At 43.3% G+C, this 13785-nt stretch overlaps 1 protein-coding gene across 5 annotated transcripts in view; it reads right to left on the reverse strand.

Moving 5' to 3' along the window:
- The window catches only part of TNS3 (tensin 3), a 437135-nt gene that overhangs the window by 122423 nt on the left and 300927 nt on the right, over positions 1–13785 (reverse strand). The window lies entirely within an intron of this gene.

The raw sequence follows: 13785 nt of genomic DNA on the forward strand, positions 1-13785 counted from the left end.
AGTGAGAGACAAACCTTCGAAATTAATAGGACTTCAAAGATGATCTGAAATAGGCTGGGGAACCAATAAAGAGTATGAAGAACTAGTGTGACATGCTCTAGTTTGTCTGCAATACCTAATAGGTGGGCTGCTATGTGCTGGACCATCTGAAGATTCCATAGGCATTGCAGCTAAAATGCATTACATTATTCCATCAGTAGGATCAAATGATGAACGCATGGATCTCCGTGGGCAAGTGTCTACCAGGAAAGGGTGCAGTCCCTACCCAGACAAAAGTTATTTCTAACAATTGCTGCTGTTTGGGTGTCTGGAAACAGCAAATAACCCAGGAGAACCCTAAGACTGCATGTTGCCTTAGCAACCACAGAGAAGATGCCTACAATGAGAGTGGAGGTCAGAGTTCTTGCCAGCTCTACAAAGTACTTCCCTCTTCTTATCGGAGGTGACAAGGCAGCATCACCTCTGTTTTAGCCAGACTGAACTTGAACAGGTTGCGTTGTGAGGGGCACAAGCATGTCTAAGGGACTGCACTGTCTGTGTTTCACGAAAACAACATGAGGAGCTAGGTATCATAAGCAAATTGTTAGAACTGAAACCAGTACCATCTCATGATCTCTCATGGTGGTTTAGTATATTCATTAATGGCCTTGTCCAAAGCCCACTGAAATCAATAGGAGTCTTTCCATTGACTTCAAAGAGCTTTTCATCAGCTCCCAAACAGGATGGAGCACATTTAAGACTCCACAAGTGAGAGCTGTTGGAGTGAGGGTGAAGGTGGAGGAGTCCATGATGACCCTTTTGGATTTATCCATGACAATTGAATGGACTCAGTTTAGTGCCATTCCACTTGCAAAAGCAAGGCCTCATTGACAAACAAACAGTATCCCATGGTTGATTAGCCCAAAAGCTGCGGATAGGGCTATTAGTATTAATATGGACATTTTTCCACTGTGGATAGCTATAAGGACATTAAAATCTGATGGTCTACAGGTGTTTACTTTAAATAATCCTTAATCCTAGAAATGGTTGTAACATAGAGTGTTAATATGAGGCATTCATGTATCTCTAGGATGTGTTCTGTATAGACTGTCCAGTGTAATCATAGAATCATAGAACTGGAAGGGATCTCGAGAGGTCATCTAGTTCAGTCCTCTGCACTGGTGGCAGGACTAATTATCTAGTAATGGGTCTGTCTTCAAAAATGAGACATTGAAGTCTGAGTTGTGGCACTCAGGAGGGTTATTAATATATCCTACTCTATTACTAACAGGGCTTAGTAAATTCATGCAAGTGAAGAGGGAAAAAATCGTTATTACTTTCTACAGTTCTCTAAAGAGAATTGGTGCTGGGAGTAGATGCTTGCCACAGACAGCCTTTCAAGAAGAGCCTTCTGTGTTTTAGTGCCTGCTTCCTGTGTTTCCATTCCGTGGTGCAACTGGGTCATGCGTGAGTCACTTTGTTAAAGATGAAAAATAACTGAAGCTCAGATTCACAATTCTATTTATTAGACAGGACACTATCTGTTGTAGGCCCAAAATGTTATGCAATTTTCCTTTTTTTTTTTTTAATATATCTGTTTGTAAGGCCTTGCACCCTTTGTGTATAAAAGAATGTTTAAGAGTTCTTCATATTTCTTAAACTCTGACCCCCAGCTCTCTTTCCATGGCCTCTGACAGGAGGTTTTTCTTTCCTCTCTTCAAACTCCAACTGGGCCTCCTCTCAGACTCCTACTCCCTGCTATATGTGACTCTGCTCCCTACCCTTTGCCAAAAACTCTTTATTGTAACTTTGATGTTCTCCAGCAAGTCTGATTGTTTCTCTGCTGGGATCAAGTGGGCAGGCTGCTCTGTTATAAATCTCACATGATCTGAGGTTTGCCAGTCAGAGGTAACTGCATTACCAGCATTGCCCCTCTGCTGTGCGGTAGCAGATGTCCTGGGATTTTTAGATTGGTTTCCTAGGAGAAGAGAAATCAGTGATATGGAGCCTGCTTCATTCACAGTCCTGAAATGAGATCGTCAAAACGCATGCAGGGCAATCCAGTCTTCCAGCAATCTCAGCCAGCATTAGTGCCCAGATTCCAGGGAGAGGCTGTGCCTCAAGAATGGACGCTAATCGGTGTCCAAGACAGACAGCAAACTTCTACAACTCCGACAGCTCCTTCTCCCCTGCAGTTAAGCACAAGAAACCCAAAACTAATTCCTCAGCATGTCCTGCCAACCATCAAAACTTTCTTGCACACTAAGAGAAAAGAATGTGTAATTCTATGTCTAACAGCACCACCTGGGGACTCTCGCCATAACAATATAAATGGAGTCTCAGCTTGGGGCTCAGTAAAGAAACTAGTCAAAGCCCTATAGTGAGATCAAAAGTTGGGAAGGCTCTTTGGGAGTTATGGAGATGGACAGAGATGAGGGGAAATGAGCACAATGGAAAACATCGATAGCAAGGCAGGTTTGTGATGGGGACTGGGCAGTAGTAACTCTAAAATAGGGATACTCAGTCAAACTGACCTTACCCCTTAAAGATTCAATTAGTTGGGATAAAGACATCTGAGCCAGATGTGTTCTGATTTTGTGGAGTATTTTTTTAAACTAACTGTTTAAACCTTCCCTAATTTTAACCCTGCGTGTACTAGTGTTTCTGGGATTGTCATGTAATTTCATCTAAGAAGTGTTGTAACCAGTTTCTCTTGTTGACATTCCCTCGTGATTGAGGATATTCTCTATTCCCACCAGCACCACATCTAGAAGTGGTGAGCACGCTAAGAAGCAGTATGCAAAGGAGAGCACAGTGCATACATTCAAAGAGGGACGGAGAAAGAGGGAAAATGAAACGAGCTGATTACTTCTCTTCCTTAGCCTTTCCCCACCATTTCTTTGAAATTTATAGAAAACCAAAGTTTTGGTGCCAAAGTTCAACACCCACAAGACAGTTTTAATCTGCACAATCCATATTTACTGTTCAAGATCTGGCACTGTTACAGCAGTAATACTGCGCTTGGCTACACTGGAGAGCTGCAGCGCCGGTGGTGGCTTTACAGTGCTGCAACTTACTCACCATCCACACTTGCAAGGCACATACAGCGCTGTATCTCCCTGGCTACAGCGCTGCATGTACTCCACCTCTGCCTGGGGAATAACAACGGCAGCGCTGGTGATGCAGTGGTGCTCCACCAGTGTGGCCACCAGAAGTGCTTTTATTGGCCTCCAGGAGGTATTTGGAGGTATTCCAGAATGCCTGTTCAGCCACTCTGCTCATCAGTTCGAACTCAGGTGACCCGTCCTTTAAATGCCCCAGGAATTTTAAAAATCCCCTTCCTGTTTGCTACTTAAAATGACCCCAGGAATTGTTAAAAATCACTTCTCTGTTTGCTCAGCCAGGTGCTGGAGTGCAATACAGTCGAGTACTTTCCAGGCCTGACACCACTGCCTCCATGGTGCCAAACGCGAGCCCCAGCCATGGAAGGCAATCGGCGAGTTTGCTGGACGCTCATCCGTTGTTTTGGGCGGGCAGGGGGAAGCTGTGGGCAGTCCAGCTGCGGGCTCCAGCCGTAGGAATTACCGATACCTAATGTTGGCAGATATCAATGGGACATGCTGGCAAAGGGGCCATGACGAGAGACGCACCTGCAGTTGGGCAGGGTTAATAGTGAAGGGAGATGGCCGGAGTGGCCCTACTAGAAAGCCCGCTGATGGGAAAGCGCTGCTCTGGTGCTGACCACACTCACCTGGCTGTTTTTAGCAAAGAGTCTGGACGCGATACTTCATACTAGTGACCCCACGTGCCAATCGCCGAGGACCACGGATGGACACTTCAGAGCTGGGGGGAGAGAGCTAGAAGGAGGAGGAGGGCAGGCGGAGAGAGGAAACCAGGGTGAGTGGTAACTGGGGTGAGGGAGAGACACCCCGGAGTCCCAGGGAGGCATGCAGCCAGGAGTTTCTTCTCAAGCCAGGAGGAAGGCCAGCCAGTCGCAGCAGCCAGTACAGTACTTGGTGAAGGGACAAGCCATGAGGGAGCAGGTTCCCCAGTAAGCGGCTTTAATTTTCAGGACGGAATGGTTTCGGGAGAAGGATTGGAGGGTTAGTGGGCTTGCATGCATGCATGCGCTAGAATGTGGAATAAGCCATGATGTGGGTTATCACGTGCAGCGGTAATCAGCCTCGGTAATCTCTTCAAAAAGCCAGAGCGTGGGCAATGCACTTGCACAAGTTTATTAGGAGAACCACTGTGGTCCTTGTCCCAGTCAGGCTAACACATCCGCGCCAACTGGCCGCGAGGGGTGGGGGGACCATTCGTGCTGCACACAGGCAAGCTGCATAGGGACCAGGGTGGAATCCGCATTCGTGTAGAAAACCCTCCCACTCTTTCCCAGGTGACCCGCAACAGCAGCGAGATATCTTCCAGGATCAACTCCTGTGGAAAATGTTGGCAGAGTTTAGAAACCCCAGGACAGCCCTTGAAGCAATCAGTCCCCCTTACTCACCATTTTGGGGCTCCTGTGGATTATGTGCACTCCTTTGAGAGTATGGGAAAATTATGCTAAAGTGAAGACTGTAAACTCCTTCATGTTTTGGATAACTGTCTGAGATATAACAATGCTGCCTCTGTTAAGTGTTGCCTTTTTGCCTTTCCACAAGGCAACCCTTGAGTTCTCAGCTGCCCGTGTTAACAGCAGCTCAAGACTCCAAAACCTCTGGAAGAATCGCGAAAAGCAAAGACGACTTGCTGCAAGCAGTTATGGATCACTCTCGCAAGAGAGAGTCAAAAAGGTGCAGGACTGGAGGGAAAGGGAAAGCAGGATCCACCAGAGACACACGGTGGGCAGGAAGAAAAGCACAAAGCAGCTGATAAGCATCCTGGCGTTGCCAAGTCAGACTCTATCCAGCGTGCTTGCAGCCATGCAGGCAGAGCACTACCGCACCGCCCCCCTTCAAGTCCCAAAGCTCTTTCCCTTGTGCCCCAATGTCAGCTCAAAACCCCTTCCCCAGCATCCAGGTTCTTACCACACCAGCTGCCTCCAACAACTGTACGTTCCCCAGCCCCTGAGAACTACGACCCTTACCCTCTGCACTCAACCCAACACCATGCAGTATAGCCATCCTGAAGTGCAGCAGTCATTGCACAGCACTCTAGACAGGACATATTCAAACCTGTGACTGTACAGTTCCCCCACCACACCCCTGCCCTTTTAGGTTCCCAAATGTTGTGTGTCTGTCAAGAAAGTTATTTTCTTTTCAATAAATGAATTCTTGGCTTTGAAAACAGTCTTTATTATTGCAGAAAGTCAAAGATACCTTAGCCCAGGAAAGAAAACAGGCACTGCAAATCAGCTTAGGAAAAACAGATTTCCTACTAACATTGTAACCACTGCACTTCACTCCCGTGCAAGGCACAAAAACGTTACTGTTGGTTTTCAGCCTCAAATTCCTCCCTCAAGGCATCCCTAATCCTTGCAGCCCTGTCTGGGCCTCTCTAGTAGCCCTGATCTCTGGCTGTGCAAATTCAGCCTCCAGGCGTTGAACCTCGGAGGTCCCTGCCTGACTGAATGTTTCACCCTTCCCTAAGTTCCCTTCACAAATATTATGGAGGGTGCAGCACGTGGATATAACCGCAGGGATGCTGCTTTCCCCCAAGTCTAGCTTCCCATACAGAGAGATTGCCAGCACCCTTTTAAACAGCCAAAGCACACTCCACAGTCATTCAGCACCGGCTCAGCCTGTAGTTGAACCAGTCCTTGCTGCTGTCAAGCTTCCCTGTATACGGTTTTTCATGAGCCAAGTCATTACACGGGTAAGCAGGGTCTCCAAGGATCACAATGGGCATTTTCGACTTCCTCTACTGGTGATCTTCTGGTCTGGGAAAAAAGTCCGGCCTGCAGCTTCCTGAACAGGCCAGTGTTCCGAAAGATGCATGTATCATGCACCTTTCCGGGCCAGCCCTGTGTAATGTCAATGAAATGCCACGATGATCCCACAAGCGCCTGGAGAACCATAGAGAAATACCCCCCATCCGATTAACATACTCAGATGAGTAGGTGGGGTGGTGCCAGAATAGGATATGCGTCCCATCTATTGCCCTCCACAGTTAGGAAACCCATTGTGCAAAGCCATCCACAATGTTCTGCACGTTCCCCAGAGTCACGGTTCTTCTTAGCAGGAACCAATTAATGGCCCTAATGCAAACTTGCATCAAAAATGATTCCATGGTCGACTTTCCCCACTTCAAACTGGTTTCTACCCGACCGACACCGATCGGGTAGCTGTCTGGAGTTGCAGCTTCCAGATTGCAATAGCCACCCGCTTCTCCACCGGCAGGGCAGCTCTCAGTCTCGTGTCCTTGCACCGCAGGGTGGGGGCGAGCTCCTCACACAGTCCCATGAAAGTGGCTTTTCTCATCCGAAAGTTCTGCAGCCACTGCTCATCGTCTCAGACTTGCATGACGATGTGATCCCACCAGTCAGTGCTTGTTTCCCGAGCCAAAAGCGGCGTTCCACGGTGCTGAGCATTTCCGTAAATGACAGAAGCAATTTCATGTCGTACGCGTCAGGCAACTCGCTATCATCGTCGGACTCCTCTTCACTTTGGATCTTAAGGAATAGCTCAACTGTCAAACGTGATGTGCTGGCGAGACTCGTCAGCATACTCCTCAGTAGTTCGGGCTCCATTTCCCACAGAAATCACACGTGCCATAGGTTGCCTACCCCTGCTCTATGGCACTCTCTTGTCCCTAGGTGGGAGATGTCAATCTGGACATCGATCTCTAAATTGATGCTGTTAAAAGTAACGAATAACAGATTTTTCTGTTTGCTGGCAATTAAAAAAAAATTGTTGAGGTCAAACCAAAACCAAACTTTTACCACATTTTCAGCTAAGCAAAAAGGAAAAACTAAACATGGTGGGTCCCATGTAATGGTTACATTTTCATCATTTTTTTTAACTGTTTAATAAAATCGCAGGAAATTTCTAAATGAAAAGTTGTTTCAAACCACAAGAGAAAAAAAAATCAAAACATTTCATTTTGGAAAGACTGAAACAAAATGTTTTGAAATTTTGGTATTTTTTTTAAATGAACAAATCAACAAAACAGACACAAATTTGTTAAATGCTTCAGTGTTGCTGATTCTGTATTTTTCATCTACAAAATTTTAGCTGAAAAATTTTGCCCAGCTCTAGTTAATGAAAAATTCCTCTGCGGGTGTGGAGAACGTGTGAATACACCATTTGGAAAACAACCTCTTTTGCCTATTACCAGCCAGGGACTGATTTCAATTGGTGACTTAGGAGTGGGGGAAAAAGTCCAAAGCAAACAAATGCTTTTAAAACCAAACAACTTTTTTTTTTCCATAGTAGCGCTGAATCCATGTATTTCTACTCATAAAAGGTATTCCAAAAGCATTATTTTTTCTTATTCATTATCTTTTAATTCTTTTTTTTAATTTTCCACTTGTAGTTTTCCTCTTCCTGATAAATTGTTAAGTCAGACAGCAATTAGATGCCTCAACCAAGATCAGGGTCTCATTGTGCGAAGTGTAAAAGGTATGCATGGTAATAGACAAACTTAATAATCTAAATAGACAAACAGACAAAGGGAAGAAGACAGAAAATGTTATTGTACCCATTTGAAAATCAAGCCAAAAACGTTAGGAGTTCAGGAGTTCTGAAAATCTGGCCCCAGTTGTGGGTGCTAAGCACTTAAAAATCTGGCTCTAATTGACTTGCCCAGGGTGATACAGTATGTCTGTGACAGACCCAGGAGCTGAATCCAGGTTTCCTGAGTCCCAATCCACAGCTTAGCCATGAGACTAACCTTTCTTTTTCTAAGGAGAGTCATCACAAGGAACATGCAGATTACAGACTGGAACAATCTCAGTCTAACTATCCAAATACAAATCTAAAATATGCCAGCTTGAACTTGTACACTTTCCACAATGCATAGATACACAACAGTATCAGGTGTATTTAAGCCACAAGTTTCTATCATTATACGGATGGACACTATTGAAGGGGGAAGGGGAAATGGGGATCAAAGTCTGCCCATCACAACACACGTGGAAATAAGACACTTAACCATATCTTCATATTCAACATTACTGAAGACCAAAATAAACCAACTTCCATATACTTATCTTCAACTTAATGACAATCTCCTGTTCAATAATAATAATAATAAAAATCCACACATGACACTAGAAGAGAAAAGTCTTCTCTGAAAGAAGCACAAATGAAGGCAGATATAAAGACGCTGCTCCAAGTTGGCAGTGTTTTGTTTGATAAATCCAATCATTCTGTGTTTCTATTATCATTGCCAAACAGGGATGGAGGGGAATTGTTGTAGTACATCATTTTTCAAAGGAAAATAAACTTTTTTTTTCTTGCCTGTCAAATCTCTCGCTCTCTGTCTTTTAAACAACTTGGTATATAGTTGAAGAATCAAAGTTGGGGTTCATTTGATCATGACCAATTTATACTTAGTTTCACTTACCAGAAATGGCACCGACCCTGCTGTTTTTGTTGGTAGGCATTTGCATTCCTTTCGAGGCACCAAAGCCAAGCAGTTTTGTCTCAGCCCTTGAGTTTTGCAATACTGAAGGGGCCCTCTGGGAAAACAAGTGTTTAACTACGAGAGAGGGCAGCTCCCCATTCAACAGCTATTTACTTTGGGTTGAACAGGAGAAAAAATTTCAAATAAAAGTCAAACACCCCCATCAAATCATGTCACATGGGAGCATTCCAGAAAGCCAGTTATGGCTTACCTGGAAACACTTCTCAGATGTTTTTCTTCAGAAAAAAGAAAAGGAAGGAACAAGCAAGTTTGTAAATTTTTGGCTATTTCTAAATATGGGGTATTTGACTATTCTTTGGATAGGTATGGCAATTTGGACTGATTGTGCCCGACAGGAGTTTGGCTGCAATGTACACATCCCTTTGCCTTCAAAGTCACTTCTTTTGTGAGCCAGACTTTCCCCAATTTTCAGGCACTGCTGGCAAACATCACAGTTCACTTACTATGAAGCAAACAATGGGGATCAGATGGAAAAACATTTCAGGGATTCTAACACTGCAGACCAGCTGAAACACTTGCACTTGCAAATGTCATTTTAAGATAATTTACAGTGTAAGTGTGTGTTCTTTCTCTCCCACAGGTTTTTGCTAGCTAACTGTCAGGTTGTGGAGGGATTTAGAGGTTACTAAATAAATGAAACACTAAAAGTGACCAAATATTTAACAAGAATGGACTAAATTCATCTCTCCTGTAAATCCATTTTCAACCAAGTTGTACCAGGCATTAATTTGGCCCATTATTATGATCCTTGATGCTGGGCATAATGGTTTTTTTTCTATCTAGCGTTGCTGCCTACTAAACTAAACAGTGTGTGTGCAGGTAGCTTATTGGGCAGTCTTGCTGTGCATCATGCAGTCCTCTTTGGATGACAGATATGATCATTCACAACTTGTTGCAGTGATTCTACCCCTGGAACAATCTCAGCATAGAACCAAGAATGATTGTCACTCCGTTCAAACTAAAGCACACTCTTGAACAACCCTAATATGTAACTGACAGCCAGGCTGTCCTCAGAGTTATCTACATTCACTAGCAAGAGAAACATTTGCTCCTTTGCAATGCATAAGTTGGAAGCTCCTGGTTAGCACTGATGCATATTGTATCATATAATAATCCTGCATACTATAAAGATTGAAAAATTAAATAATATGATAATCTGTCTAAACTTTTTAATAATGGAAAACGGCCTTTTTCATAACATGATTTTCCTCCCTGATTTTTGATGAAAAACTGAAAAAAGTGGAGGTTAATATTTTTCAAAAGCCTGACAAATTTCCATTAATGTTTTCGAAAGAAAGAAAAGTGTATTTCTTTTTAGCTGAAAATACCTACCATTTCCCAAATTACTGTTGTAAGAACAGCTGTTGTGGAGACAGACGAGAACTAATGAATCTGCAGAGCAGGCTTCAAGGGGCAAAAAGCTGGGTGACAGTCCAGGAATCTCAAATCATGATTTGTTGTTATTATTAATTCTAATATTATTATTTTCCATTATAGTAGCATCTACGAGCTCCATTCGGGCCCCATTGTGCTATGCACTGTTTAAACATAGCATAAAGATGGTCCCTTTCCCTAAAGAGCAATCTAAGCATGAGAGAAGACACAAGTGGGTTTAACAAGTCTTAGGAATCAGAAGAGAAAGGGTGGATGAGGGTAACACTGATAAGTAAACTGCAAAAGATGCCTGAGAAGGAGTAAGTTGCTGAATTGCCATGGTACTCACCTGGAGTGGGAACATTAAAATAACCAGAGGTAATGGAATACACTACAATCTGGTGGGTATTATACAATGTACAGTAGCAAACCTGTTATAGACATTTTGCTCCCTTTTCTGGAAATGAGTAAATTTTGGGCATCTTACTGCTATCTATAAACAATATCTCTATTGTACTATGCTTCTGCCCTCAAACTGAAAAACAGCAATAACGATTAACAATATCATCAGTACTGGTCCCTTCCTCCTCTAACAAATGTGGTTTGAAAAGATAATCACCCAGCGCTGTAGAGACCACAGGAACAAAATGGGGAACTTACAGTAGATGATACCATCTCTACCAGTCTAACGACAGCACAAACAACTTCAAGAATTACAGTCCCAAATACTGTTCTCAGTCACATATTTTGAACCATTATAGTAAAAGACTCCAAGGAAAGGTACCGCCCAGTTATGGGGGAATGTGATACTGACTCAAAATCAGGGACGAGGAAGCTGTTTCTAAAATAGAATATCCATTATGGAGGAAGTGTGTTAACATGATCTAGCATATAAAGTTGCTCATCAGGGGCTCTTAGATGAAGAAATTCACAATGTTTTTCAATCACTTTTTCCTTCCTCAACTACCTACAAATTCTAGACCTTTAAGGAGAAAGGAAAGGGAACTACAGCCATGGGGAACTAGCTGTCTGCAGAGGACTCCTGTTCCAGACAGAGGTAAACACTGTTCCACTAATCACCAGGGATACTAGTTTTCTGTTATAACCCCTTGAAAATTCTCTGATTAAATAAAAAACATAAAAATTTGAGTTTTTCCACAATTAATATGAAATGCTGAACTTCAGTTTCCCTAGTCAAAATATAGAATAGCAGGGTTGGAAGGGACCTCTGGAGGTCATCTAGTCCAACCCCCTGCTCAAAGCAGGACCAATCCTAAACTATATCCCCAAATAGCCCCCTCAATTGAGCTCACAACCCTGGGTTTAGCGGGCCAATGCTCAAACCACTGAGCTATCCCTCCCCTCATAGGTATCAGTCGAACACAATGATTTATTGATATACCCCATTTTCCGAACATCTATTCTCCAGCTCTCCATATTAATTGACCCACCAGCCTCTCAGGGCTGACTGCCCGAGCCCCAGCCACCCAGGGCTGATTGTCCAAGCTCCAGATGCTGTCAGACACGGGTGGCAGCTGGTTTGGTTAATATGGAGAGCTGGATAATGGAGGGTCAGATAAACAATGGCCTACTGTATGTGTTTTCATTTGTTCACAGCATGTAAAAGATTCTCTGTAAAAACATAAATTCTGCATTTTTCTGCATTTTTCCATGGCAAACAGATTTCTTGAATCCCTGCTAATCACCCAGGAGGTCAGGAACACTTAGGAGGCAATTCTCTCTCTGCAACAGGTTGTGAGCCCCCTGCATCTAGCTATTTCAAACCAATATGGGAGACTCAGAAAAACTGGGTACCATTTTACCGTAACGGTTTTTTCCTTTTTATCACCTCTTTCTTAGTTTTGTTCCTTCGGTCACAATACAGTGCTATGGAGTGCAATCCCTCTGTGCATAAAGTGTCAACTAGCACAAAACAGGTCTCTTTCAATCTCAAATTATTCATTTTTTTTTTTAAAGGCAACCTGAAAAGTTACGAAGTCTGTCAGTTTCACGAAGCTTGCGGTATCTGTGAATGGCCATGCAGGTTTGATATCATAATCCCCGGTTCTTAATATGCACAAAAAAGCAAGGAGGCGTTAGTGTGCATACTATATATAGGTCATCTACTGCCATCTAGCCACGTATGTTGCGCCTGTTGATTTCAATGGGAATTATGTGTGCAGACAAAAGCCCATGCTCTAAACAGTTTGAATTGAAGAATTTAGCTGAAGAAAGCTACCTGTAACAACATCAGATGTAAGAGACTTTAAAGAAAGCTGCTGTCACAAAAGCAGCAGAACTTTCCCTAAGTCTCGTAAGTACATATGTGCTTGAGCTGCTGTCACAAAAGCAACAGAACTTTCCCTAAGTCTCGTAAGTACATATTACACACTAAATATATTCAGTAGTGGAAGGCATTTCTAATAGCAGCAAATAGCATGACGTCAGATTCTATTCCACTTGATCATATCCCACCCACGAGGCTTATATAGACATGAGTATCATACACTTTACATCAGAACTACTTCCCCTCCAATGTTTCTTTGCTTTTCTGTAACTTCCTGTATGGGTATCTCTAGCAGTATAATGGAATACGTGAGTTTTTATTTACTGATAGCAACACTGAAAGTCATTTACAGAATCAGTTCAACTGCTTGCTTGGGGCTAGGTCATGGCATTTATACTATGGCCTGATGTAGGGAGCAACATAGTGCTGGACCACCCAAAGAGGAGATTTTGCCTCAGCTAAAGCACAATCTTTTCTGATGCTGCTCCTTGCACACGAGTGGAGTATGAGCGTGCATGCACACACACAGTATGCTCCATCCATTCTCACGGAGCAGATGGCTGCCTGCAGTGCCTCCACTCACCCTGCTTGGTGGAACCGTGCAGAGGAGAGGGGAAGGCGATGGCCTTGCTTCAGCCTTTCAACCTTTTTGCTGTCTTGTTCCCCATGGGAAAGCAGCACTCAACAGTTCTTACTATCATGAGGTGCCCTTGTGCAACTGTGTTGTGGTATAAAAAACTGAAGTTTCTTGTAACCCCTCATCTCTCTTACCCCTCCATACACACACACACGGGCTTCTCTCATTCTATACTCAATACTGATTCTTAAGGATGAAAAAAAGATGCAAGCTAAATCAGATCATGGCTGATAGTGCTCTAGCTTTATTCCTTCCTTGTTTCTTCTGGGAGCTTTGTGAAAACAGAAATGTTGGCATTCGTTCAGGCCTTATCTGCTCCCCTCATGTTTTTACTTGCAACAGAGTCAGGCTTGTGTGTGTGCGCACGCAGATGTGACATTCCGAGCTTTCACATGAGAAATACACAAATCAAGAACAATTACTTCTTTTGCCATGAACTGAGGCAACGTCAGGGAACCATGCAAACGGGAATGAAACCATGATGGCTGCTTTTACACTACTTTCACCCAGACCACACTGTACTGTAAATACCAATAGGAAGAAAGGATAACTTGTGGAATAGAGGGTGACTGGCAATTTAAAGACATAGAAGTATACCAAGGGAACTGCCTGTCTGTATTCCATTGAGTTGGGCACCACTTACTTTATAGTCTTGCATATCTTCTGCAGAGTTACAGGCAATATAGCATTAGTGCTTTAACTGAAATCTGTGAATTTGCTACAAGATGTAGTGACTATAGGTATATATCGAGATTGAAAGTGCCAAAACTATTTGTAAAAGGATGACTGACCTTTTAAGGGAAGATGGATCCATTTGTGACACACTCAGATTGTGAAAAACTGCACTTTCACATGACAGGCAGATCATGTGGCGAAATCAGGCCTTTTGGGATGAAAATAAAACCAAAAGCCTACAGACAGC

Source organism: Chelonoidis abingdonii, chromosome 2, assembly GCF_003597395.2.
Source record: "Chelonoidis abingdonii isolate Lonesome George chromosome 2, CheloAbing_2.0, whole genome shotgun sequence".
Classification (NCBI taxonomy): Eukaryota; Metazoa; Chordata; order Testudines; family Testudinidae; genus Chelonoidis; species Chelonoidis abingdonii.